We start from the raw sequence: 6,000 nt of genomic DNA on the forward strand, positions 1-6,000 counted from the left end.
CGCATTCGCAATGCATTTGAACATGTCACCGTGGAGATCTTGAATCATACATGGAGAGAAATATGAGTCTGACTATACGTTATCCTTGACACTTAGGGTGTACACGTTGATATATATGAGTGAGGAAACAATAATTTATGAGATATCGTGAAGGTTCAAAAAATGGTTCAAATGGCTCTGAGCACTATGGGACTCAACATCTGAGGTCATCAGTCCCCTAGACTTAGAACTACTTAAACCTAAGGACATCACCCACACCCACGCCCGAGGCAGGATTCGAACCTGCGACCGTAGCAGCAGCGCTGTTCCAAACTGGAGAACCTAGAACCGCTCGGCCACCGCGGCCGGCTATTGTGAAGGTTATCTAAATAAATAAAAATATGTTTGAAGTACTCTGTTCTGATTGTAAGCTCTGAGCTGTAATAAAAAATGAACTAACGTAATCAAACTTGTACTGTCGTAAAATGAAAGCAAAGCTGCAATCTAATAATAATTAATTGCCGTAATGAAAAGGGAAGTCTTTCTTACAGTAACAGTTATCCATCTGACAGCAATAATTTTGAATAGTTTAAATTGCCTGAGTAATTAACTTGGACATGAAACCTAGATTAATTGGCTTTGCAAAATTTGATCACAAAAAATGTCTCTGAATAACATAAGTTGGCCCTGATTGAATAAATAAAGGAAAATCATAATATTTTCTCCTTACCGCTATTCTGCGCAAAACTGGATAACGCGTAGCAGTACTGCTCTGTCTTGCGCGCCGCTGTGCTAAAGCTGCAAATTACTGTATCTACACAGAGACACTCGAGAGGTGCAATAAGTTCTCTGTTAACTGCAAATCTAACTGTTTTTCGATAATACTTAGTTGGATGTTACATTTAAAAAAAATTGTAAGAAAAAGGTTGGTCAGGAGATGGAATATACGCATCAATGACAACGCTAAGTTTTTTGTATACTGTGAAAAAATGCTCAAGGCAGATTTTAAATGTAATGAACTATTTAACATCTAAACAATACACTTTCTATCTCTCATATCTACCAAGTTAGTCCGACGGCGCAACAATAGTGAAAAAAACATCATTATAACGTTTACCTGATATTCCACTATACACTCTCCTTCACAAAAAAATTCATCGATAAATTGAGACTTTAAATTTTAAATATAATATTGCGATTTCTTCCTCACTCTAACACATGTTAACATTGTCAGCTTCTTCACTCTAACACAGCTAAACATAATCTACTCGCGCTTCCGTACTTCAACATTGCTTAACATTGTCAGCCTATCTCTAACACACCTGAACTTCGACTGCCTCACTCTACCAAAGTTTAATTGGTTGCTCGATTGCGCCGTCGTGCACATCAAAGATACTCACTTAACTTCTGCGATACAGCTTTACAACATCGCTGCTCACTCACAATCGATTCAGATACCAAAAATTCAGATACCAAAATTATACATGACACCTATCAATCTATCATATGTTATTTATTTATACGTATGGCTTACATGGTCATTTTACAGTCTTGTTGAAGGGCGTCATATATAAAAGGTTCAATATACAGAAAAATACACATAATATAAATAAGTAAACATACAATCCAGAGATAATGTTATAACTGAATATCTAGGTCTCTTAACCACTCTACAACTCTTCGTGTCACCAAATGTAGTTCGCTGAGTCCACCAGAAAATTTTCGTGCTATGCCCTCTTCAATCGGATGCTGCATAGTTTGCACAGGGTCAACACAGTCACACGCCAGGGCAGTTTTGAACCATTGTTCATACAAACGGGCACCATATCTTCCATGCCCTGTACGGTATAGATTCAAGGGTGTCCATAGTTTTCTAGGAAGATGAGATCCGTTCATACTTTTATTATGATCAGTTATAAGATGGCAGTTTGTCGGAGGAAATTTCTGTCAAACGTCTTTCTATTCTTCGCAAACATCATATACAAGAGGCGGATCTTGCATTGGCTAGGATGGTTTTCTAGGTATGAGTCTGCTGACAGATTTATTCTATAGTTCATTATATAGAAGTGAGTTCTGGTGACTGAAACACTTTTGGGACTCTCTTATTGATGTTGCTTCTCATATTATTAATAGACGCGCAATATTACATAATGCAGGCAACCATGGCAGTCGTGTAGATTTAGTAGTGCCACTAATTATTCTCATTGCTCGATGCAATTTGAAGACAGGTATGTGTACATGTGCACAATTTTCCACACTGGAGCACATTATTCTGCCGAGGAATAAACTAATGCCAATACAGCAGTACGAAGAGTATCTGCATTTGCATCCCATACTGACCCAGTCAGTTTTCTGATAATATCAGTTATGGTGTTCACCTTTTTTGCTATATTTTCTAAATGGTTCTTAGAAGTAAGAGCCTAGTCTAAAATGACCCCCAAGTATTTTGGTTATGGGTTATATTCCAGGGGAACGTTTTCGATGACCACGTTTAATCTGCGCTTTGCCTCGTCTTATTAAGACTGTTAGTATTTACCACGGTATTAAATGGTTTTGGCTTCAATCTCCAGTTCTTGAAATAGTCGCCCATTAAATATTAATCTGTGGTCAGAGATCCTGCAAACTCTTTCATCTTTCTTGCTTGATAAGCTAGTGTTAGGTCGTCAGTAAATTGTATCTCTTTAGCGCAGGTGTTGGGCATATCGCTGGTATAAAAGGGTTGGTGATAACACAGAACCCTGCGGTAGTCCATCATTCAGCCTTCGCCATCTGTTCCCTTTGCCTCCAAGGAATATTTGAAATCGTCATTTTCTGAGCTTAGTATGCATTAAATTAACCAACGTTTTATATGTTATGATTTCTGCAAATTTAAGTAGCAAGACTTGGCTTCATACGGCGTTAAATACGGTCTTAAGATCAACAAATGCTACTGCAGTCTTTAATTTGCACTGTTTCCCTGCTTTGATGAAAGATATTATTGCCAATACTTGATCACAGCAACTCCCATTCTTCCGAAAACCGGCCTGAGGCAGTGGAGATACTTTGTCAATTAATGGATGAAGTCTGTATAGCAAAATCTTTATAAATTACACTAAGTAGTTATATGGGTCTGTGATATGACGCTTCGCTGCCATCTTACCAGCTTTTTTGACAGCTATTACCTTCGCACCCCTAAATTTTGTTGGCAATTTTCCAGTGATCAGCATCATATTATATACCTGTAACAGCCAGCGGTTTTGAGGAACTCTAGATACATTTCGTCGAAACCAGCCCCTTTGTTTGTACGCACATTTGGCAAAGCTTCCTCCAGCTCATCAGTTGTGAGCTCGCGTAAGAGCTCTCGATGGGAGACTAGCTGCGAGCGTTTGAATCATAACCTTTTTTTCACAAGTCTAGTGCGGTTCTTGTTCGTAGTTTCTTTAGAGTTCTGCAATAAGCGTATCCTAACTTCGTTTAGTGTCATTTTGTGTTGGCTACTCTCAGGCTTGGAATCTGCATTTAATTTCTTCATTAGGTGCCACGCTTTACGACTCGAATGGATGAAGTCGAGGCATTCTGTAGCTTCTTGCCATTCCCTTCTTCTGTGACCATTCAGAGCTTGAAGAAGTTCGTCTGCTGTTTCGTTTGAATGAGTAAGTTAATGCTCCTCGTAGAGCTCTGCACACTCATAGGACTATCCTGGGATATATTGTTCCTTGTGTCCTCCGGGTTCCGTTCTTTTTGCTGCCTCTTTGACAACTTTAGCAAATCCATCATAGTTCATATGGCCAGTCTGCATTTTATTTCTACTTTCTTTTTACGCGTCATCAGTTATTTTGCTGCCCAAATAGTAAAGTTCATGTATTATTTTTAGTGCCTCATTTCCTAATCTAATTCCCTCAGCATCACCTGATTTAATTCAGGTATATTCCATCACTCTTGTTTTAATTTGTCGATGCACATATTATAACTCATTTTCACCACATTATCCATTTCGTCCAACTGCTCTTCCAAGTCCTTTCCCTTCTCTTGAAGAATTATCTTGTCATCGGGAAACCTTATAGTTTTTATTTATGCTCTCTAAACTTTAATTCCTTAGCCAAGTTTTTCTTCGGTTTCCTTTGCTTCTTGCTCAAAGTACAGATTGAATGACATCAGGTACTGCGGCGGTGCGGTTTCTTTTTGTCCTTTACCTGCACCTACCTGTGAACCGGTGGGAGCAGATCGCCGGTAGGAAAGCCGAGCAGAAACCTACCGTACTGCAACTCGCACTAGGCTGCATACAACGTAACTATTCTAAAAATCGGGAATAAGGCCGCGCGAAGTGGCCGCGCGGTTTGAGGCGTCATGTCACGGACTGCTCGTCCCCTCCCGCTGTTCCTCATGCCAATGACCCAACTACCAATCCTGTGAATGCTGTAATTATTAATGGCATTATTCCACCAGAAGTCTTCTCCTACTGCAACAGGCTTTTTGCAGTTGCCGGCCGGAGTGGCCGTGCGGTTCTAGGCGCTACAGTCTGGAGTCGAGCGACCGCTACGGTCGCAGGTTCGAATCCTGCCTCGGGCATGGATGTGTGTGATGTCCTTAGGTTAGTTAGCTTTAATTAGTTCTGAGTTCTAGGCGACTGATGACCTCAGCAGTTAAGTGGCATAGTGCTCAGAGCCATTTGAACCATTTTTTTGCAGTTACCACAGCTGATTGGATACAATCATTTAAACACCTCATCGGCTTCTTCTTCTTTAGTATACGACAAGCAGTGTTCATTATTTGTTTGAAATTTATTCCACAACCCAGTTTAAGTTTGGAACACAGGAAGAACGTACATCAAGGGACCATCGGTATAATAGTTGTAAATTGTCGTAGCTGTGTTGCGAGAGTACCAAAACTCGAAGCGCTAATGTTCAAATGTGTGTGAAATCTTATGGGACTTAACTGCTAAGATCATCAGTCCCTAAGCTTACACACTACTTAACCTAAATTATCCTAAAGACAAACACACACACCCATGCCCGAGGGAGGACTCGAAACTCCGCCGGGAGCAGCCGTATAGTCCATGATTGCATTGCCTCAGACCGCTCGGCTAATCCCGCACGGCGAAGCGCTAATGGTGAGCACTGACCCTCAAGTCGTTACAGGCACTGAAAGCCGGCTAAAGCCGGACATACGTTCAGCCGAAGTTTTTGCAAAGGACCTAATAAAGGAATGGAGAGAATAGGCTAAACACGGTTGGTGGTGGCGTGTTTGTTGCTCTTAAAAGTAGTTTATCTCGTAGCGAAATTGAAGTGATACTTCCAGTGAGTTAGTATGTGTAGAGGTCATTCTCGGCAACAGGAATGTAATAATAATTGGATCATTTTACCGACCTCCCAACCCAGATGATACAGTTGCTGAAAGGTTCAAAGCTCGAGTCTGCTTTCAAACAGGTACCCCAATCAAAAAATTATAGTTGTTGGTGACTTCAGTTTACCCTCATATGTTGGCGGAAATACGCGTTCAAATCCGGAGATACGCATAAAAACACTTTCTCTGAAAATTATTTCGAGCATTTAGTTCATGAGCCCACTCGAATAGTAAACACACTTGACCTTTTAGCAACAAGTAATTCTGAGCTAGTAACGAGCATCAAAACGGATACATGGATCAGTGAACACACCTTTTTCATAGCGAGACTGAATATTATAACTCTTAAATCCTCCCAAAATAAACGAAAAATATACCTACTCAAAAAAGCAGACAAAAGTTCACCTTACGCCTTCCAGAGAGACAATTTCCACTCCCTCCAAATTAACAGTGTACCGGTAACTGTAGACCAGATATGGCTAAAATTCAAGGAAATAGTATGGATAGTAACCGAGAGTTGTATACTAAATAAATAAGCAAAGGACGGAGCTGATTCCTGTTGGTACACAAAACGGTCATAACACTGTTGCAGAAACAACGAGAAAGCGTGCCAAATTTAAACGCATGAAAATTTTCCAAGACTGGAACAGAAGCTCGAAATTTAACGCGGACTTCAATGCGAGATGCTTATAACAGTTT

This window comes from Schistocerca piceifrons, chromosome 2, assembly GCF_021461385.2.
Source record: "Schistocerca piceifrons isolate TAMUIC-IGC-003096 chromosome 2, iqSchPice1.1, whole genome shotgun sequence".
Lineage (NCBI taxonomy): Eukaryota > Metazoa > Arthropoda > Insecta > Orthoptera > Acrididae > Schistocerca > Schistocerca piceifrons.